Here is a 23267-nt window from a genome sequence, read left to right on the forward strand (position 1 = left end):
CCGAGGAACTTCGTACCAAGTGAGCTGTAAATGCTATCTTTCGACATATTTTATGAATAAATCTTATTGGATTGTGAATAGATTTCGCATGGCGGATGACGCACGCCATACGAAGACGGATGGCAATACGTCACATAAGCCTTTCGGACATCTTTAGAACTTTCCTATCGAGAATTAAATACCGCAGATGGATGATAATGTTAACATGAGTATCCAAACGTCCCTCTGCAATCATATTGGACGACATAATCGCAACCTCCGTTTTTTGAAGATTATACGAAATAGGGTAGAGTATTTAAAGGAGCAATCAGAGACCTCCTTTCCATGGACACGGTAAAAATACGGAGTCTCATAACATGTCAATATACGAAATTTGAATGAAATCGGACAATTTCTAAATTTCAACCAATCAGTTTATAAAAAAATGAAACAAAAAGGGACTAAGCATACACCCTGTTATTTCCCTGAGGCTGAATTGACCTTTGACCTTGACCGCAGCACCCGCTTCTGATCCACAGCTGACGCTGTTCCACTTGAGTCGCGATCTGCGACTGGAGCCGACACTTGATGCTCTTCGACTTCCAGAGTAGTAGATGGCGTGTCCTAAATAACAAACCTGCCATTCTTATAATAGCCTCTCTTGTTCTCAGATCTGAGCAAAGTCAGTTTCTCACGCTGTCGCTTATTACGAATAATTGCAAGAAACCAAGCAAAAACAATGAAGTAACAATTTTAGTAGAATTTTCTAAAATGTATTGAGATGATTTTCTAGCTTTTATTCAATGTTATAATAAGCATTTTGCTGTTTACTGTATCAGCTGGAAAGTGTTACCTTTACAGTACAAACAACACCGCCGTAACCAACTGCTTTTATTTTGTTTCATCCGAATCCCCTGTTGTATTTTTCTCCAAATATATATAACATTTTGACGATTCTGTCATATCATAAGTCGCTCATGATTTTATTATTCTCTAATTGATAACATATGACATACGTTTGTGGGACGAGATACCTGAATCGAATGCTATCCAATCGTTTCTAGGTTCGGATACAAATCATTTTTCAGGACCTAGTGTAAAAATATATGCACCTGAAATATTCATGAACCGACTTTGTTATTCTTTACAATCCAGCATGTGGATTGCAGGATCACCTTTTCATATGGAAAGCACAGCGTCTCTCTGACATGCACTTTTGCGCCACAGTCCAGTTTTTGTGTCGTGAACAGTCGCTCCCTGGTTCTTTTCCTGGCATACTGGTGTTCAGCTGGTGGTTCTTCCTGGAATATTTTGTTGTAACAGAAACATAGCCATCCTTTGTACACAACAAATCTGTGTTTAGACCGTAAACACATACAAGCCATGGTTAGATCTAAATATGCTTAGAAACGTGTATACATCCTAAACGGAATAACATTTGCTCTGGGTTCTAATCACACAGAATGCGCTATCGTCCAACAGCATAAACACCACCTGAACACAACATCCCCAAAATGTAAAGATGTTTCTTACTTAAGCATGTTTAAAATGTAAACGTGTTTACGTCAGAGTGCATATCATTGCTTGTCGTAAAAGGCGATTATGCTTGTCGTAAAAGGCAACTAACGGGATCGGGTGGTCAGGCTCGCTGACTTGGTTGATGCATATCATGGATCCCAATTGCGTGGGAAATTTCAATATATAAGAAATCGGACAATTTCTAAACTTCAACCAATCAGTTTATAAAAAAAACTGAAACAAAAAGGGACTAAGCATGCACCCTTTTATTTCCCCGGGGCTGAGTTTACCTTCGACCTTGACCGCAGCACCCGCTTCTGATCCACAGCTGACGCTGTTCCACTTGAGTCGCGATCTGCGACTGGAGCCGACACTTGATGCTCTTCGACTTCCAGAGTAGTAGATGGCGTGTCCTAAATAACAAACCTGCCATTTTCATAACAGCCCCTCTTGTTCTCAGGTCTGAGCAAAGTCAGTTTCTCAAGCTGTCGCTTATTACGAATAATTACAAGAAACCAAGCAAAACAATGAGAAATTTGAAAATAGCAAAAAGTACCCTAAATTTCAAATCAAACTTTGTTAATAAGAACCTTTCACAATTAGGTATTGTACGATAATAACCCTTAATGTAACACTAAGAGTTAACACGTAGCCCTTAACGTAATTGTATTTACATTAAGAGTAATTTTAACTTTCAGGGTTGTAACAGTGCTGCCAAACTTCAGGACAAACATTATTATCAAAACAAAACATAAATATGCGTAAGAGTATATTTAGATTAGAAAAGACATTGCCTAACAAAGATACAGTACCTTTTCGATAGCTTACATTCGTATCCTGTCAGTGATACCTGAGTTTCTAATTATGTGTGGATAACATAACATAAAATTACATTTTACTATACCTTGGCAGTGGGGTGTTCTAAATGGTCTTCAGGTCTCGGAAATGAAACAATAAAGCGTTGTTCAAACTGATATTCGGTCAGCCTTCCCTCGCCCAATGCTTTATTTATACCAGCTGCGTATTTCCGTCTTTTCCTTCTGTCACCTTTTTCGGCCTGTATATAATAAAGACATTAAAAAAATGATGATATATATGTTAGAAGTGGTATTCTAATACGATTCACTATTTTGACTTGTGCCATTTGTTCCCGTGATTTTCGATGTAAACAAATGACTTGCCTTTGCATAATTATGTCTGTGACGGATGCCACAGGTAGGGCGTTGTGCTCACCTTTTCGCGAACACCTCATATCATGATTTGGCAGATGTTAGTAGAATTTTCTAAAATGTATTGAGATGATTTTCTAGCTTTTATTCAATGTTATAATAAGCATTTTGCTGTTTACTGTATCAGCTGGAAAGTGTTACCTTTACAGTACAAACAACACCGCCGTAACCAACTGCTTTTATTTTGTTTCATCCGAATCCCCTGTTGTATTTTTCTCCAAATATATATAACATTTTGACGATTCTGTCATATCATAAGTCGCTCATGATTTTATTATTCTCTAATTGATAACATATGACTATAACTGTCCATACGTTTGTGGGACGAGATACCTGAATCGAATGCTATCCAATCGTTTCTAGGTTCGGATACAAATCATTTTTCAGGACCTAGTGTAAAAATATATGCACCTGAAATATTCATGAACCGACTTTGTTATTCTTTACAATCCAGCATGTGGATTGCAGGATCACCTTTTCATATGGAAAGTAGTCTGTGTTCTATCAGGCTGGTTAAGTATGATATTACGACAACGAAACTACATTTATTCATTTTATGTAGTTTTTATTAGTCGAAAATATGTTAATATTCATGAACCGACTTTGTTATTCTTTACAATCCAGCATGTGGATTGCAGTATCACCTTTTCATATGAATCAGTAGTCTGTGTTCTATCAGGCTGGTTGAGTATGATATTACGACAACGAAACTACATTTATTCATTTTATGTAGTTTTTATTAGTCGAAAGTATGTTAAGTCGCGCAGGTAAGCTATTACGCCCATCCGTTGCACCATTTTATGCACACCTTTGATTTACAGAGATATGGTTATTACCTTATTCTGTTCTTTGCGCCCTTTTCCGTATTTACAATCCAAATTCTGCGATGATACAACGATATACAGGGAATCATCTTTTGGCTTCAGACTTTGATTCCTGCCATTCAGCAGAATCCGCGGTTTATCTGTCGCCGTCGGGATATCTGTATGGGCAGTGATAAAGGAATTATTTTAACCAAAGTTATAAGATCGTATGTTCATTATACCTGTGAATGAATAAGAGACGAACATATGCCTAGAACATGAAAAAATGCTAAATGTCTTCTTTAGATATTATTATTCAGAGACCAACTGTGTTGTAATCGCGAAACTAACTGATACTCACATAATAAAAACTTCTCTACTCACAGTTTTTGTTGAAGTGCTTCTTAGTTGTAGTTTTCTTGAAGCTGTATCCTGTAACATTACAAAAGCTGGCTTTGGCAAGCGCGACACTTTCGTTGTTCTCAAACTCCTTGGTATATTCGAACCTGCAAAAAATATTTTTCATATTTGATATGAATGATTTTCATTCGTATGATCAGCGATGCAGGAACGATTATACGGTGTATATTCATCAAATTGATGTTGATCATTGCCAGCATTAGGAAATGGTGTTTACTATGATCAGAGGAACAGTTTAATTCGTTACATTTCATCATTGAAGTTAGAAATCTACAAACATTCTTAGTAATATTTTATATTTTATTTTTATCTATTTGTTTTGATATTCGTTATAACTTTGATTTTGATGTAAAACAATCATTAAACGTAATTATCACAGCTTAGTTATAGTTTATATATCCCGCCCTCCATTTGAATTCACTTAGATTTAAATGTCTATTAGTTTAACTACTGTGGAATTATATTAAATTTCTTATACCATTGTATACAAATAAATATATCTCATATATATATATGTGTGTGTGTGTGTGTGTGTGTGTGTGTGTGTGTGTGTGTGTGTGTGTGTGTTGTATTTTCGTACTACTTGTATATAATTCCTATCTACTGTACATTTATTATGCACTATTATTATTCAAATATTACAATATAATGAAATGTATGTTTGAGAAGGCCTCATAAGTGTGTCACTTGTTCCTAATCCATTTCATTTTCCGCAATAAAATATGTTTATAATAAAACAATCTAAAGTTGAATTAACTTACTCGTATTCCATCTTCAAATAATAGTGTAGTGATCAGCTAAAACGCATGTGGTCCTCGCTGAAAGTGTCAGATGAAACTGACCTGCTGGGTAAACCCGTCACCTGCTGGTCACTAGATTTGTCATCCTTCATGCGGTATAATAAGGGGGATAGGGTGGCCCCTGACATGAATTTGTTGAACTGTTTTCGCAATAGCTCATTGGCCAAGTGCCCCGGTAGGCATCATATTGCATTACGGTTAGTTCAAGCTACACACGTCTGTTCATCCTGAAAAGTGCCTCTGAAAATATATAATTTTATTAGAAATAAACAACTACATTCAAATTGACAAAAGACCCCATTGAGATTGGAGAAATAAAATATATCAAGCAAACAATTGCTGTCGCATTTTCTGGTTCGAGTAATTAACTGATCATAGACTGCGTGGTCGACAGGCGGTGTTGATTCAACACGTCTTCTGTCTATGAGGTATCAGGGGTTATAGAGTAAATAGCCCTAGATAATATGGGGTCATTTTCTCCCCAAATTGTGGCCACTTTCTCTACAGTTTAAGGCCATTTCCTCCAAATTGCCTGGGGCATGGGGCCATTTTTTTCCCTGCACCCAGTTACAAGGACCATAATTGCTAACAACAAAATTACGCGGTGTGTAAGCATCTATCATACGTTAATCCTTCTTTCTTTGTTCTTTGTAAAATTAGTAGTCCCTTTGAGTTCGTTATAACCGTAGTTTACTGTATGTATTTTATTTCATAAGAAAGTAGGCCTTCGGCCCAACTTTACAGTATATAGTTGGTCCAACACTGAACAATTAAAACGTTGTGTTCAGAACAATCTGTTATGGTTATATTCTGAGCTTTTGGCATGATACATGTACATAGCGTTCCTTTTAACTACCTTTACATGAGGTGAAGAGATAGATTAATTACATTTATACAGTGTTGAATGAATAACATGAATGTTTGGTACACATCCTACTCGTAACGTACTGTATTTGGAACAAATCAATGTAAAATGGAACATTGATATTTCATTACAGCAAATCCTTTCATATCTTGGAATATTATCTCACTGTCCCTTTACTATGCGGTTGTAGACACGCTTAAAACAAATGCCTTCAGTTGAGAATACAACCGCTGTATTTATATGCTGCCGGTGCTATACTAAACTAATCATGAATCTTGAACTCAAACATTTTGGGCATTTTTTCCAAGAGTGCATGTGCTCGTAAACACATGTTCTCTTCGAAAAACCTTAAGATAAAAAGACCGACTTTTTATAGTCATCTAAATTATTATATTAGATTATATTATTTTCTTCATAGTAAATACATTTAAAGGTAAACTTGATTCTAAGGTACCACGTGAGAAAAGTTAAGGGCGGATTGGACACGAATTGTATTCTCACCACACTCTATGTTTGTGAAGTGATACATTTCATTGAGATAACATACAGTGACAAGTCAACAATTTGTCAATTGCTTCCAGCTGACTATTTTCAGGTGAATACTATCAACCTGGGCTCTGCGGAAAGTGTCACGACGCATGGTATGACATCTTCCGACACTGAGGGGGTATTAGCGCACAACAGTCATGTGTTGTGGCGAGAGAGCTGGCATCCTTTATCAGTTTCTCAATAAATGCAGTGTGATAAGATCGTATCAGTTGACAGTGCACATACCCACGAACATATGATATTTTCTTCTCCCTATGATTCGCCATGGGTGTCCGTTGCCTCCTCTCAGTTTTGCTCGTCTTCCTCCTCGTGTAGAATTTGGTCAATAAACACGATGTCATCAGAACACATAATCTGACCAACGGTTTAGCAGTAGCTTGCTGCTAATTTACAAGGGGCCGGTCAGTTTCTTCTGTGTGTTTTTTCCTCAACAGCTCCGATTAGATATAAAGTTACAACTCTGTATGATCACAGTAAAAATGTGTTTAGATCCCAAATCCTAAATGGTTAGGGGTTTAACATGTGTAGGACTGTGTTTAGCATGCTAAACGTGTTTCGAGTCTAAATGTTGGAAGACTCGAGTGAGTGAGTATGGTTTTACGCCGCTTTTAGCAATATTCCAGCAATATAACGGTGGGGGACACCACAAATGGGCTTCACACATTGTACCCATGTCGGGAATCGAACCCGGGTCTTCGGCGTGACGAACGAACGCTTTAACCACTAGGCTACCCGACCGGCCCGGGAAGACTCGAAGTAGTCAGTAACACTTTCATTGTCAGTTACACTTCCATTGTTTAGCAAGTACATGTGAATCCGATTGGCACATCTAATTTCAATATATATTCCACATCATATTTATATCTTACTTGATGTCCAAGGACAGGCACTTCTAATCTGAAATTAACCATTCTCATGTGTGGTTATGAAATACGTGGACCAATAACTGTATGACATGTACAAGGCAACAACGGGAAGTTTCCTCAGAGGTCAAAAATGTATTTACATGAATACATGATGTAAAAAAATATTTTCACTGTAGGCATTTATTCACGTTGGGCCATAATATAGTAATTTTAGAGACCGGTAGAGTAGGATATGCACACCCTTTTCGCGAATTTTCGTGATCCACTCATATAACTTCAAGGGATTTGGAGCTGAACCTTACATTTCAAGTTATATTTCCCGCTGTGGCAGTAGAGCCCTGCCTCTGTTTCCATGTGGAGTATAAACATGTGCAGTATAGCCCCACTACACGTATAAACAGGCCTGCACTGCAATAAGCCATAGTGGCACTTCAAGAAGTAGTATGTTTTAATTGTAAGACTGTTGTAAAGGATGAGATGCATGTGGTTATACATAACCACCAAAATGCTGTTTCTTTCATGTCGAGTTCTAACTAGTATGTTTTAACATATGTCAGATGCTGATAAGTCATATAAAAATGGGAAAGAATACTATATGATGCCTTGTAAGAAATATTCAGAGGTAACGCACTTCCTTTTAAGATTCTCTTTCCTTTAAAACATATTATTTTGAAAGCTTAAACATCAGAGAAATACTATGTCTACTTTCTTTAAAACAATAAACCAGGTAACATAGAAATAATCTGCTATCATGTATACAGCTTCAAATAAATCTGAAATACTTATACTTTCTTTATGTGAACTGTCCAGTAATACTGATTTAAAAATAATAAACTTTCCTCAAAAGTTTCCATATTCCAGTGCTAAAAAGTATTTGATTATACATTTCTCTGTTTTTCTTCCAACTTTTCCGATATAAACAAACGATCTAATCTTTCATTTTTGACTAGTTTATCTCCATGAAAACTAACTTCTTCTTGTCATGTTGGTGTTTCTCCAAGCACGTATCTATTAAACGATGTTGTTCATATTCCCTTTTTGTTTTATTTACTTTTTGTGGTTAAAGCTGATTCGTCTGCAGCATTCATCTCGCCACACAAGCATAAGTAATTTGTCTCAAACCGATAAAGATTATCGAAAAAGCATAGACTATCTGAATTTGGACCATATGGGAAAATCAAAGAGAGCGATGTATGTAAAAAAAAAGTAGAAACATTCAAAGCCATAACAAATCGTTAAAAAACAGTCTGCAATAGCCTCGAAAAGTAGATACTTATATAGGGCGTGAAAGTCCGTTCACACTTTAGTGTCCAAACGTTCTATATGACTTTATACTATATGTGTAAAACATTTCGTATTTTAAATGTGAATAGATGACGAACGCGAAATCCCCAATAAAGGAGCTTACCATAAACAATTTGTTTGGTTTCTTTGAAGGCTAATTCTAGATATTGTGAGGGTTTGAATACGAAAAACCGTGTTTGGAAAACAGGAACGGAAGGATGCTAAACCTTGGAATTATGTCACTTTCTATTTTATTAGAACTATTAAGATGTCCATCTACACTTTTGTCGCAGAAAGTATCTTTCTAGCTTGTCTAAAATAATTTTTTAAAATCTTTGAAAAATGGTCTCCAAAAGTCTGTTGGTGATATTTATGGAAGGCGGCCATTATGGTCTCGAAAAGTAGGTTGGTGATATTTATATAGGGTGTGGAGGGTTTGGAAAACAGGAACGGAAAGGTGCTAAACCGGGGTATAGTGTCACTTTCTATTTTTTAGAATATATTAAGATGTCCATCTACACTTTTGTCGCCGAAAGTACCTTTCTCGCTTGACTAAATTAATTTTAAGAAATCGTTGAAAAATGGTCTCCAAAAGTCTGTTGTTGATGTTTATAGAAGGCGGCCATTATGGTCTCGAAAAGTAGGTTGGTGATATTTATATAGGGCGAGTAAGGTTTGGAAAACAGGAACGGAAAGGTGCTAAACCGGGGTATATTGTCACTTTCTATTTTTTAGAATATATTAAGATGTCCATCTACACTTTTGTCGCCGAAAGTACCTTTCTAGCTTGACTAAATTAATTTTAAGAAATCGTTGAAAAATGGTCTCCAAAAGTCTGTTGTTGATGTTTATAGAAGGCGGCCATTATGGTCTCGAAAAGTAGGTTGGTGATATTTAAATAGGGCGAGTAAGGTTTGGTAAACAGAAACGGAAAGGTGCTAAACCGGAGTATCTTGTCACTATCTATTTTTTATAGAGTTATTAAGATGTCCATCTACACTTTTGTGGCAGAAAGTACCTTTCTAGCTTGTCTACATTAATATTTAAAAATCGTTGAAAAATGGTCTCCAAAAGTCTGTTGGTGATGTTTATAGAAGGCGGCCATTATGGTCTCGAAAAGTAGGTTGGTGATATTTATATAGGGCGTGGAGGGTTTGGAAAACAGGAACGGAAAGGTGCTAAACTGGGGTATATTGTCACTTTCTATTTTTATTTAAATTATTAATATGTCCATCTACAATTTTGTCGCAGAAAGTATCTTTCTAGCTTGTCTAACTTTTTTTTTAAAAATCGTTGAAAAATGGTCTCCAAAAGTCTGTTGGTGATGTTTATAAAAGGCGGCCATTATGGTCTCGAAAAGTAGGTTGGTGATATTTATATAGGGCGTGGAGGGTTTGGAAAACAGGAACGGAAAGGTGCTAAACTGGGAAATATTGTCACTTTCTATGTTTTATAGAGTTATTAAGATGTCCATCTACACTTTTGTAGCAGAAAGTATCTTTCTAGCTTGTCTAAATTACTTTTTAAAAATCGTTGAAAAATGGTCTCCAAAAGTCTGTTGATGATATTTATAGAAGGCGGCCATTATGGTCTCGAAAAGTAGGTTGGTGATATTTATAACGGGCGTGAAGGGTTTGGAAAACAGGAAAGGAAAGGTGCTACACCGGGGTATATTGTCATTTTCTATTTTTATTTTAATTATCAAGATGCCCATCTACACTTTTATCGCTGCAAGTACCCTTCTGTCTCGCCTAAATTCATTGCTAAAAAGCTTTGAAAAATGGTCTCCAAAAGTCTGTTGGTGTAATTTATAGAAGGCGGCCATTATGGTCTCGAAAAGTAGGTTGGTGATATTTATAACGGGCGTGAAGGGTTTGGAAAACAGGAACGGAAAGGTGCTACACCGGGGTATATTGTCACTTTCTATTTTTATTTAAATTATTAATATGTCCATCTACACTTTTGTAGCAGAAAATTTCTTTCTAGCTTGTCTAACTTATTTTTAAAAAATCGTTGAAAAATGGTCTCCAAAAGTCTGTTGGTGATGTTTATAGAAGGCGGCCATTATGGTCTCGAAAAGTAGGTTGGTGATATTTATATAGGGCATGGAGGGTTTGGAAAACAGGAACGGAAAGGTGCTAAACTGGGGTATATTGTCACTTTCTATTTTTATTTAAATTATTAATATGTCCATCTACACTTTTGTCGCAGAAAGTATCTTTCTAGCTTGTCTAACTTATTTTTAAAAAATCGTTGAAAAATGGTCTCCAAAAGTCTGTTGGTGATGTTTATAGAAGGCGGCCATTATGGTCTCGAAAAGTAGGTTGGTGATATTATATAGGGCGTGGAGGGTTTGGAAAACAGGAACGGAAAGGTGCTACACTGGGGTATATTGTCACTTTCTATTTTTATTTAAATTATTAATATGTCCATCTACACTTTTGTCGCAGAAAGTATCTTTCTAGCTTGTCTAACTTATTTTTAAAAAATCGTTGAAAAATGGTCTCCAAAAGTCTGTTGGTGATGTTTATAGAAGGCGGCCATTATGGTCTCGAAAAGTAGGTTGGTGATATTTATATAGGGCGTGGAGGGTTTGGTAAACAGGAACGGAAAGGTGCTAAACTGGGATATATTGTCACTTTCTATGTTTTATAGAGTTATTAAGATGTCCATCTACACTTTTGTAGCAGTAAGGATCTTTCTAGCTTGTCTAAATTACTTTTTAAAAATCGTTGAAAAATGGTCTCCAAAAGTCTGTTGATGATATTTATAGAAGGCGGCCATTATGGTCTCGAAAAGTAGGTTGGTGATATTTATAACGGGCGTGAAGGGTTTGGAAAACAGGAACGGAAAGGTGCTACACCGGGGTATATTGTCATTTTCTATTTTTATTTTAATTATCAAGATGCCCATCTACACTTTTATCGCTGCAAGTACCCTTCTGTCTCGCCTAAATTCATTGCTAAAAAGCTTTGAAAAATGGTCTCCAAAAGTCTGTTGGTGTAATTTATAGAAGGCGGCCATTATGGTCTCGAAAAGTAGGTTGGTGATATTTATATAGGGCGTGGAGGGTTTGGAAAACAGGAACGGAAAGGTGCTAAACTGGGATATATTGTCACTTTCTATGTTTTATAGAGTTATTAAGATGTCCATCTACACTTTTGTCGCAGAAAGTATCTTTCTTGCTTGTCTAACTTATTTTTAAAAAATCGTTGAAAAATGGTCTCCAAAAGTCTGTTGGTGATGTTTATAGAAGGCGGCCATTATGGTCTCGAAAAGTAGGTTGGTGATATTTATATAGGGCGTGGAGGGTTTGGAAAACAGGAACGGAAAGGTGCTAAACTGGGGTATATTGTCATTTTCTATTTTTATTTAAATTATTAATATGTCCATCTACACTTTTGTCGCAGAAAGTATCTTTCTAGCTTGTCTCACTTATTTTTAAAAAATCGTTGAAAAATGGTCTCCAAAAGTCTGTTGGTGATGTTTATAAAAGGCGGCCATTATGGTCTCGAAAAGTAGGTTGGTGATATTTATATAGGGCGTGGAGGGTTTGGAAAACAGGAACGGAAAGGTGCTAAACTGGGATATATTGTCACTTTCTATGTTTTATAGAGTTATTAAGATGTCCATCTACACTATTGTCGCAGAAAGTATCTTTCTAGCTTGTCTAAATTACTTTTTAAAAATCGTTGAAAAATGGTCTCCAAAAGTCTGTTGATGATATTTATAGAAGGCGGCCATTATGTATCTCGAAAAGTAGGTTGGTGATATTTATAACGGGCGTGAAGGGTTTGGTAAACAGGAACGGAAAGGTGCTACACCGGGGTATATTGTCATTTTCTATTTTTATTTTAATTATCAAGATGCCCATCTACACTTTTATCGCTGCAAGTACCCTTCTGTCTCGCCTAAATTCATTGCTAAAAAGCTTTGAAAAATGGTCTCCAAAAGTCTGTTGGTGTAATTTATAGAAGGCGGCCATTATGGTCTCGAAAAGTAGGTTGGTGATATTTATATAGGGCGTGGAGGGTTTGGAAAACAGGAACAGAAAGGTGCTACACCGGGGTATATTGTCATTTTCTATTTTTATTTTAATTATCAAGATGCCCATCTACACTTTTATCGCTGCAAGTACCCTTCTGTCTCGCCTAAATTCATTGCTAAAAAGCTTTGAAAAATGGTCTCCAAACGTCTGTTGATGGCGGCCATTTTGGTCTCTAAAAGTAGGTATGTCTCGAAAAGTAGGTTGGTGATATTTATATAGAGCGTGGGCGCTTTGGAAAACAGGTGTTAAACCGTGGTATATTGTCACTTTCTATCTTTTTTAGAACTACTTAGATGCCCATCTACACATTTGTCGCTGAAAGTACCCTTCTGTCTCGCCTAAATTCGTAGCTTAAAAGCTTTGAAAAATGGTCTCCAAACGTCTGTTGATGGCGGCCATTTTGGTCTCGAAAAGTAGGTTGGTGACATTTATATAGAGCGTTGGCGCTTTGGAAAACAGGCGTTAAACCGTGGTATATTGTCACTTTCTATCTTTTTTAGAACTATTAAGATGCCCATCTACACTTTTGTCGCTGAAAGTACCCTTCTGTCTCGCCTAAATTCGTAGCTTAAAAACTTTGAAAAATGGTCTCCAAACGTCTGTTGATGGCGGCCATTTTGGTCTCGAAAAGTAGGTTGGTGACATTTATATAGAGCGTTGGCGCTTTGGAAAACAGGTGTTAAACCGTGGTATATTGTCACTTTCTATCTTTTTTAGAACTACTTAGATGCCCATCTACACATTTGTCGCTGAAAGTACCCTTCTGTCTCGCCTAAATTCGTAGCTTAAAAGCTTTGAAAAATGGTCTCCAAACGTCTGTTGATGGCGGCCATTTTGGTCTCGAAAAGTAGGTTGGTGACATTTATATAGAGCGTTGGCGCTTTGGAAAACAGGTGTTAAACCGTGGTATATTGTCACTTTCTATCTTTTTTAGAACTATTAAGATGCCCATCTACACTTTTGTCGCTGAAAGTACCCTTCTGTCTCGCCTAAATTCGTAGCTTAAAAACTTTGAAAAATGGTCTCCAAACGTCTGTTGATGGCGGCCATTTTGGTCTCCAAAAGTAGGTTGGTGATATTTATATAGAGCGTGGGCGCTTTGGAAAACAGGTGTTAAACCGTGGTATATTGTCACTTTTTATCTTTTTTAGAACTGTTAAGATGCCCATCTACACATTTGTCGCTGAAAGTACCCTTCTGTCTCGTCTAAATTCATTGTTAAAAAGGGGTAAAAAATTTGTCTCCAAACGTTCCTGTGCATGGGGGCGGCCATGTTTGTCTCCAAAAGTAGGTTGGTCTCGAAAAGTAACTTACTTACTTACTTACTTTGGAGATTTAACGTGCGCTTTCCGACTGATGCGTATTTCGCGCACGGCTCGAAAAGTAGGTTGGTGATGTTTATATAGGGCGTGGGCGCTTTGGAAAACAGATGTTAAACCGTGGTATATTGTTACTTTCTATCTATTTTAGAACTATTAAGATGCCCATCTACACTTTTATCGCTGAAAGTACCCTTTTGTCTCGTCTAAATTCATTGTTTAAAAGGGGTAAAAAAATTGTCTCCAAACGTTCCTGTGCATGGGGGCGGCCATGTTTGTCTCGAAAAGTAGGTTGGTCTCGAAAAGTAGGTTGGTGATGTTTATATAGGGCGTGGGCGCTTTGGAAAACAGATGTTATACCGTGGTATATTGTTACTTTCTATCTTTTTTAGAACTATTAAGATGCCCATCTACAATTTTATTGCTGAAAGTACCCTTCTGTCTCGTCTAAATTCATTGTTAAAAAGCTTTGAAAAATTGTCTCCAAACGTCTGTTGATTGCGGCCATTTTGGTCTCGAAAAGTAGGTATGTCTCGAAAAGTAGGTTGGTGATATTTATATAGAGCGTGGGCGCTTTGGAAAACAGGTGTTAAACTGTGGTATATTGTCACTTTCTATCTTTTTTTAGAACTGTTAAGATGCCCATCTACACATTTGTCGCTGAAAGTACCCTTCTGTCTAGTCTAAATTCATTGTTAAAAAGGGGTAAAAAATTGTCTCCAAACGTCCGTTGCATGGGGGCGGCCATGTTTGTCTCCAAAAGTAGATTGGTCTCGAAAAGTAGGTTGGTGATATGTATATAGAGCGCGGGCGCTTTGAAAAACAGGTGTTATACCGTGGTATATTGTTACTTTCTATCTTTTTTAGAAATATTAAGATGCCCATCTACACTTTTATCGCTGAAAGTACCCTTCTGTCTCGCCTAAATTCATTGCTTAAAAGCTTTGAAAAATGGTCTCCAAACGTCTGTTGATGGCGGCCATTTTGGTCTCGAAAAGTAGGTATGTCTCGAAAAGTAGGTTGGTGATATTTATATAGAGCGTGGGCGCTTTGGAAAACAGGTGTTAAACCGTGGTATATTGTCACTTTCTATCTTTTTTAAAACTATTAAGATGCCCATCTACACTTTTGTCGCTGAAAGTACCCTTCTGTCTCGTCTAAATTCATTGTTAAAAAGGGGTAAAAAAAAATGTCTCCAAACGAACGTTGCATGGGGGCGGCCATGTTTGTCTCCAAAAGTAGGTGGGTCTCGAAAAGTAACTTACTTACTTACTTACTTTGGAGATTTAACGTGCCCTTTCCGACTGATGCGTATTTCGCACACGGCTCGAAAAGTAGGTTGGTGATGTTTATATAGGGCGTGGGCGCTTTGGAAAACAGATGTTAAACCGTGGTATATTGTTACTTTCTATCTTTTTTAGAACTGTTAAGATGCCCATCTACACATTTGTCGCTGAAAGTACCCTTCTGTCTCGTCTAAATTCATTGTTAAAAAGCTTTGAAAAATTGTCTCCAAACGTCCGTTGCATGGGGGCGGCCATGTTTGTCTCGAAAAGTAGGTTGGTCTCGAAAAGTAGGTTGGTGATATGTATATAGAGCGTGGGCGCTTTGAAAAACAGGTGTTATACCGTGGTATATTGTTACTTTCTATCTTTTTTAGAAATATTAAGATGCCCATCTACACTTTTATCGCTGAAAGAACCCTTCTGTCTGGCCTAAATTCATTGCTTAAAAGCATTGAAAAATGGTCTCCAAACGTCTGTTGATGGCGGCCATTTTGGTCTCGAAAAGTAGGTATGTCTCGAAAAGTAGGTTGGTGATATTTATATAGAGCGTGGGCGCTTTGGAAAACAGGTGTTAAACCTTGGTATATTGTCACTTTCTATCTTTTTTAGAACTACTTAGATACCCATCTACACATTTGTTGCTGAAAGTACCCTTCTGTCTCGCCTAAATTCGTAGCTTAAAAGCTTTGAAAAATGGTCTCCAAACGTCTGTTGATGGCGGCCATTTAGGTCTCGAAAAGTAGGTTGGTGATATTTATATAGAGCGTGGGCGCTTTGGAAAACAGGTGTTAAACCGTGGTATATTGTCACTTTTTATCTTTTTTAGAACTGTTAAGATGCCCATCTACACATTTGTCGCTGAAAGTACCCTTCTGTCTCGTCTAAATTCATTGTTTAAAAGGGGTAAATTTTTTGTCTCCAAACGTCCGTTGCATGGGGGTGGCCATGTTTGTCTCGAAAAGTAGGTTGGTCTCGAAAAGTAGGTTGGTGATATTTATATAGGGCGTGGGCGCTTTGAAAAACAGGTGTTATGCCGTGGTGTATTGTTACTTTCTATCTTTTTTAGAACTATTCAGATGCCCATCTACTCTTTTATCGCTGAAAGAACCCTTCTGTCTCGCCTAAATTCATTGCTTAAAAGCTTTGAAAAATGGTCTCCAAACGTCTGTTGATGGCGGCCATTTTGGTCTCTAAAAGTAGGTATGTCTCGAAAAGTAGGTTGGTGATATGTATATAGAGCGTGGGCGCTTTGGAAAACAGGTGTTAAACCGTGGTATATTGTCACTTTTTATCTTTTTTAGAACTGTTAAGATGCCCATCTACACATTTGTCGCTGAAAGTACCCTTCTGTCTCGTCTAAATTCATTGTTTAAAAGGGGTAAATTTTTTGTCTCCAAACGTCTGTTGCATGGGGGTGGCCATGTTTGTCTCGAAAAGTAGGTTGGTCTCGAAAAGTAGGTTGGTGATATTTATATAGGGCGTGGGCGCTTTGAAAAACAGGTGTTATGCCGTGGTGTATTGTTACTTTCTATCTTTTTTAGAACTATTCAGATGCCCATCTACTCTTTTATCGCTGAAAGAACCCTTCTGTCTCGCCTAAATTCATTGCTTAAAAGCTTTGAAAAATGGTCTCCAAACGTCTGTTGATGGCGGCCATTTTGGTCTCCAAAAGTAGGTTGGTGATATTTATATAGAGCGTGGGCGCTTTGGAAAACAGGTGTTAAACCGTGGTATATTGTCACTTTTTATCTTTTTTAGAACTGTTAAGATGCCCATCTACACATTTGTCGCTGAAAGTACCCTTCTGTCTCGTCTAAATTCATTGTGAAAAAGGGGTAAAAAATTTGTCTCCAAACGTTCCTGTGCATGGGGGCGGCCATGTTTGTCTCCAAAAGTAGGTTGGTCTCGAAAAGTAACTTACTTACTTACTTACTTTAGAGATTTAACGGGCGCTTTCCGACTGATGCGTATTTCGCGCACGGCTCGAAAAGTAGGTTGGTGATGTTTATATAGGGCGTGGGCGCTTTGGAAAACAGATGTTAAACCGTGGTATATTGTTACTTTCTATCTTTTTTAGAACTATTAAGATGCCCATCTACACTTTTATCGCTGAAAGAACCCTTCTGTCTCGCCTAAATTCATTGTTAAAAAGCTTTGAAAAATTGTCTCCAAACGTCTGTTGATGGCGGCCATTTTGGTCTCGAAAAGTAGGTATGTCTCGAAAAGTAGGTTGGTGATATTTATATAGAGCGTGGGCGCTTTGGAAAACAGACGTTAAACCGTGGTATATTGTTGCTTTCTATCTTTTTTAGAACTACTTAGATTCCCATCTACACATTTGTCGCTGAAAGTACCCTTCTGTCTCGTCTAAATTCATTGTTAAAAAGGGGTAAAAAATTGTCTCCAAACGTCCGTTGCATGGGGGCGGCCATGTTTGTCTCCAAAAGTAGATTGGCCTCGAAAAGTAGGTTGGTGATATGTATATAGAGCGTGGGCGCTTTGAAAAACAGGTGTTATACCGTGGTATATTGTTACTTTCTATCTTTTTTAGAAATATTAAGATGCCCATCTACACTTTTATCGCTGAAAGAACCCTTCTGTCTCGCCTAAATTCATTGCTTAAAAGCATTGAAAAATGGTCTCCAAACGTCTGTTGAAGGCGGCCATTTTGGTCTCTAAAAGTAGGTATGTCTCGAAAAGTTGGTTGGTGATATTTATATAGAGCGTGGGCGCTTTGGAAAACAGGTGTTAAACCTTGGTATATTGTCACTTTCTATCTTTTTTAGAACTACTTAGATGCCCATCTACACATTTGTCGCTGAAAGTTCCCTTCTGTCTCGCCTAAATTCGTAGCTTAAAAGCATTGAAAAATGGTCTCCAAACGTCTGTTGATGGCGGCCATTTTGGTCTCGAAAAGTAGGTATGTCTCGAAAAGTAGGTTGGTGATATTTATATAGAGTGTGGGCGCTTTGGAAAACAGGTGTTAAACCGTGGTATATTGTCACTTTTTATCTTTTTTAGAACTGTTAAGATGCCCATCTACACATTTGTCGCTGAAAGTACCCTTCTGTCTCGTCTAAATTCATTGTTTAAAAGGGGTAAATTTTTTGTCTCCAAACGTCCGTTGCATGGGGGCGGCCATGTTTGTCTCGAAAAGTAGGTTGGTCTCGAAAAGTAGGTTGGTGATATTTATATAGGGCGTGGGCGCTTTGGAAAACAGGTGTTAAACCGTGGTATATTGTCACTTTCTATCTTTTTTAGAACTATTAAGATGCCCATCTACACTTTTGTCGCTGAAAGAACCCTTCTATCTCGTCTAAATTCATTGTTAAAAAGGGGTAAAAAAAAATGTCTCCAAACGTCCGTTGCATGGGGGCGGCCATGTTTGTCTCCAAAAGTAGGTTGGTCTCGAAAAGTTACTTACTTACTTACTTACTTTGGAGATTTAACGTGCCCTTTCCGACTGATGCGTATTTCGCACACGGCTCGAAAAGTAGGTTGGTGATGTTTATATAGGGCGTGGGCGCTTTGGAAAACAGATGTTAAACCGTGGTATATTGTTACTTTCTATCTTTTTTAGAACTATTAAGATGCCCATCTACACATTTGTCGCTGAAAGTACCCTTCTGTCTCGTCTAAATTCATTGTTAAAAAGGGGTAAATTTTTTGTCTCCAAACGTTCCTGTGCATGGGGGCGGCCATGTTTGTCTCGAAAAGTAGGTTGGTCTCGAAAAGTAGGTTGGTGATATTTATATAGGGCGTGGGCGCTTTTGAAAACAGGTGTTATACCGTGGTATATTGTTACTTTCTATCTTTTTTAGAACTATTAAGATGCCCATCTACTCTTTTATCGCTGAAAGAACCCTTCTGTCTCGCCTAAATTCATTGCTTAAAAGCTTTGAAAAATGGTCTCCAAACGTCTGTTGATGGCGGCCATTTTGGTCTCGAAAAGTAGGTATGTCTCGAAAAGTAGGTTGGTGATATTTATATAGAGTGTGGGCGCTTTGGAAAACAGGTGTTAAACCGTGGTATATTGTCACTTTTTATCTTTTTAAGAACTATTAAGATGCCCATCTACACTTTTGTCGCTGAAAGTACCCTTCTATCTCGTCTAAATTCATTGTTAAAAAGGGGTAAAAAAAAATGTCTCCAAACGTCCGTTGCATGGGGGCGGCCATGTTTGTCTCCAAAAGTAGATTGGTCTCTAAAGTAGGTTGGTGATATGTATATAGAGCGTGGGCGCTTTGAAAAACAGGTGTTATACCGTGGTATATTGTTACTTTCTATCTTTTTTAGAACTATTAAGATGCCCATTTACACTTTTATCGCTGAAAGAACCCTTCTGTCTCGCCTAAATTCGTAGCTTAAAAGCTTTGAAAAATGGTCTCCAAACGTCTGTTGATGGCGGCCATTTTGGTCTCCAAAAGTAGGTTGGTGATATTTATATAGAGCGTGGGCGCTTTGGAAAACAGGTGTTAAACCGTGGTATATTGTCACTTTTTATCTTTTTTAGAACTGTTAAGATGCCCATCTACACATTTGTCGCTGAAAGTACCCTTCTGTCTCGTCTAAATTCATTGTTAAAAAGGGGTAAATTTTTTGTCTCCAAACGTCTGTTGCATTGGGGCGGCCATGTTTGTCTCGAACAGTAGGTTGGTCTCGAAAAGTAGGTTGGTGATATTTATATAGGGCGTGGGCGCTTTGAAAAACAGGTGTTATACCGTGGTATATTGTTACTTTCTATCTTTTTTAGAACTATTAAGATGCCCATCTACTCTTTTATCGCTGAAAGAACCCTTCTGTCTCGCCTAAATTCATTGCTTAAAAGCTTTGAAAAATGGTCTCCAAACGTCTGTTGATGGCGGCAATTTTGGCCTCGAAAAGTAGGTATGTCTCGAAAAGTAGGTTGGTGATATTTATATAGAGCGTGGGCGCTTTGGAAAACAGGTGTTAAACCGTGGTATATTGTCACTTTCTATCTTTTTTAGAACTATTAAGATGCCCATCTACACTTTTGTCGCTGAAAGTACCCTTCTGTCTCGCCTAAATTCGTAGCTTAAAAACTTTGAAAAATGGTCTCCAAACGTCTGTTGATGGCGGCCATTTTGGTCTCCAAAAGTAGGTTGGTGATATTATAGAGCGTGGGCGCTTTGGAAAACAGGTGTTAAACCGTGGTATATTGTCACTTTTTATCTTTTTTAGAACTGTTAAGATGCCCATCTACACATTTGTCGCTGAAAGTACCCTTCTGTCTCGTCTAAATTCATTGTTAAAAAGGGGTAAAAAATTTGTCTCCAAACGTTCCTGTGCATGGGGGCGGCCATGTTTGTCTCCAAAAGTAGGTTGGTCTCGAAAAGTAACTTACTTACTTACTTACTTTGGAGATTTAACGTGCGCTTTCCGACTGATGCGTATTTCGCGCACGGCTCGAAAAGTAGGTTGGTGATGTTTATATAGGGCGTGGGCGCTTTGGAAAACAGATGTTAAACCGTGGTATATTGTTACTTTCTATCTTTTTTAGAACTATTAAGATGCCCATCTACACTTTTATCGCTGAAAGTACCCTTCTGTCCCGTCTAAATTCATTGTTTAAAAGGGGTAAAAAAATTGTCTCCAAACGTTCCTGTGCATGGGGGCGGCCATGTTTGTCTCGAAAAGTAGGTTGGTCTCGAAAAGTAGGTTGGTGATGTTTATATAGGGCGTGGGCGCTTTGGAAAACAGATGTTATACCGTGGTATATTGTTACTTTCTATCTTTTTTACAACTATTAAGATGCCCATCTACAATTTTATTGCTGAAAGTACCCTTCTGTCTCGCCTAAATTCATTGTTAAAAAGCTTTGAAAAATTGTCTCCAAACGTCTGTTGATGGCGGCCATTTTGGTCTCGAAAAGTAGGTATGTCTCGAAAAGTAGGTTGGTGATATGTATATAGAGCGTGGGCGCTTTGGAAAACAGGTGTTAAACCGTGGTATATTGTCACTTTCTATCTTTTTTTTAGAACTGTTAAGATGCCCATCTACACATTTGTCGCTGAAAGTACCCTTCTGTCTCGTCTAAATTCATTGTTAAAAAGGGGTAAAAAATTGTCTCCAAACGTCCGTTGCATGGGGGCGGCCATGTTTGTCTCCAAAAGTAGATTGGTCTCGAAAAGTAGGTTGGTGATATGTATATAGAGCGCGGGCGCTTTGAAAAACAGGTGTTATACCGTGGTATATTGTTACTTTCTATCTTTTTTAGAAATATTAAGATGCCCATCTACACTTTTATCGCTGAAAGAACCCTTCTGTCTCGCCTAAATTCATTGTTAAAAAGCTTTGAAAAATTGTCTCCAAACGTCTGTTGATGGCGGCCATTTTGGTCTCGAAAAGTAGGTATGTCTCGAAAAGTAGGTTGGTGATATTTATATAGAGTGTGGGCGCTTTGGAAAACAGGTGTTAAACCGTGGTATATTGTCACTTTTTATCTTTTTTAGAACTGTTAAGATGCCCATCTACACATTTGTCGCTGAAAGTACCCTTCTGTCTCGTCTAAATTAGTAGTTGTCTACATCAGTACAGTACCCCTCAGGATTATGGAACCAAGATGGCGGCACATCCATTTCCGGTCACGTGACCTGCGCAGTGCATGATGGGTACCTGCGCGCGCATCCAAGATGGCGGCACTTCCGTTTCCGGTGCCGCGCGCATTCAAGATGGCGTCGCATCCGTTTCCGGTGGCGTACGCATTTTAAGAGGGCGTCGCTTCCGTTTCCGGGGAGGAGGGGAAAACCCGGAGAAGCGCCCGTAAAAGGGGAAACAGGATCGCCATGGAAAGAAGCGTGTCAAACATCTTTGGTGGTGGTTGTTGTGGTGGTTGTTGTTGTTTGTTCTACCCCTAGACGTGGGGTAGGTGGTGGTGATGGTGGTCGTGGTGGTGAAGGGAGGGAGGGAGGAGGTGGGGGGTGGGTTCACGGTGTGTGGGGGCGGGGTGGGAAGGTCGTCAAAGCAAAGGAGGAAAAGCTGTCTTTCGGAAGAGATGGGTGGCCCTGAAAAGGGCCGTTGGAAAACAAACTGGAAACAAGCTGGACAAGGGTTGTCTCCTTGATTACATTACTTTCCTTGATCTCGATACTAGACCACCCCAACAGTCGGGTATGTCAATTCCGCGTTGAATAGTTTGTTGTAATGCTGACATAGCCTCTTAAACCAGTGTGGGCTCTGCGATAGGATCGTCTCCGATTCACCCCGTGGGTAGCCCACTATTGTCCACGAATAGACTTTCATCCTCCGCTGGCATTGTTGACTGTTGGTCTGGCACGTCAGACAGCTGCATCGAGACGACATGGTTGATCTCTCCTTCAGTGCTCGACTGTGACGGTGTGCGTGGCTTCGCTCTTTTTATAGGAGAGGCACTGACACCCTGCTTCCTGATTGGTCGAAAACGCATCGTGCTGATGGGTTCTTTCCGACAGTTGGTCTGAGCCCCGTTTTTCTAAATCGGACCGACCGTTGTGTTTCTTTTTTTTCATAAGAAATTGTATGGGTCATGGGAGAGATAGGAAGAAAAAAATAACAGATAAAAGAGAAAGGTCATGCTTGAAAGGATCAGTTGCCTGGTGTCAGTCAGCCAGAACACAGGATGGCATCACATGATGATGAAGAGGTCATGACCAGCCCTTTGACCCTACGCCATCCTTTTACGATGTTCATTGCGGGACCCACGGGATCAGGAAAAAGTTTCTTTGTGAAATCATGTATGGAGCAGATGCATCGCCCCGAGGTGTTGGATACGTCACCCCATCGCATCGTGTGGGTGTACAGCAAACGGCAACCGCTTCATCATGAACTGGAAGAGATGGTAGACCGCTTAGGGGTCGCTCTTGAGTTTGTCCACAGCATGAAAGAAGCGGATCGTGCCTTGCCCGAAAAAGGGGTGGCCCCACATTGGCTGGTCATCGATGATTTGCTGGGGGACAATACGAAAGAAGAAGAAACTGACACTGGACAAAATATCATCCATTCCAAAAAATCCAAAACTTGGAAATACCACCATTCCAATTGGAAATATGACCATTCCAATATTTGGAAAGGTCATATTTCCAAGCTTGGATTTGTTTGGATTTGGTTGGATTTGTTTGGAAATGTTTGGAAATGTTTGGAAATGTTTGGATACAACATGTCATAATCATATCTGTTAAAAGTTGTACAACTTTTGACCTTATGTGAGATTAGTAATGACATGAAAGTAAATAATTAAGAGTATTTTGACACTATGTACCAAAGACCAAATCATGAGCAAATTTAAAGTGGCTACTCTTTATA

At 38.5% G+C, this 23267-nt stretch overlaps 1 long non-coding RNA gene across 1 annotated transcript; it reads right to left on the reverse strand.

Moving 5' to 3' along the window:
- Positions 1-244: 244 nt before the first annotated feature.
- Positions 245-2543, reverse strand: LOC124110917. Its single transcript, XR_006857351.2, has 4 exons — positions 2402-2543; positions 1788-1910; positions 1155-1280; positions 245-603 (listed from the first exon to the last, which is right to left on the reverse strand). It is a non-coding gene; the product is annotated as an uncharacterized LOC124110917 (long non-coding RNA).
- Positions 2544-23267: the final 20724 nt, after the last annotated feature.

Source organism: Haliotis rufescens, unplaced genomic scaffold (assembly GCF_023055435.1).
Source record: "Haliotis rufescens isolate VD_foot unplaced genomic scaffold, xgHalRufe1.0.p SCAF_2, whole genome shotgun sequence".
In the NCBI taxonomy this organism is placed as follows: domain Eukaryota; kingdom Metazoa; phylum Mollusca; class Gastropoda; order Lepetellida; family Haliotidae; genus Haliotis; species Haliotis rufescens.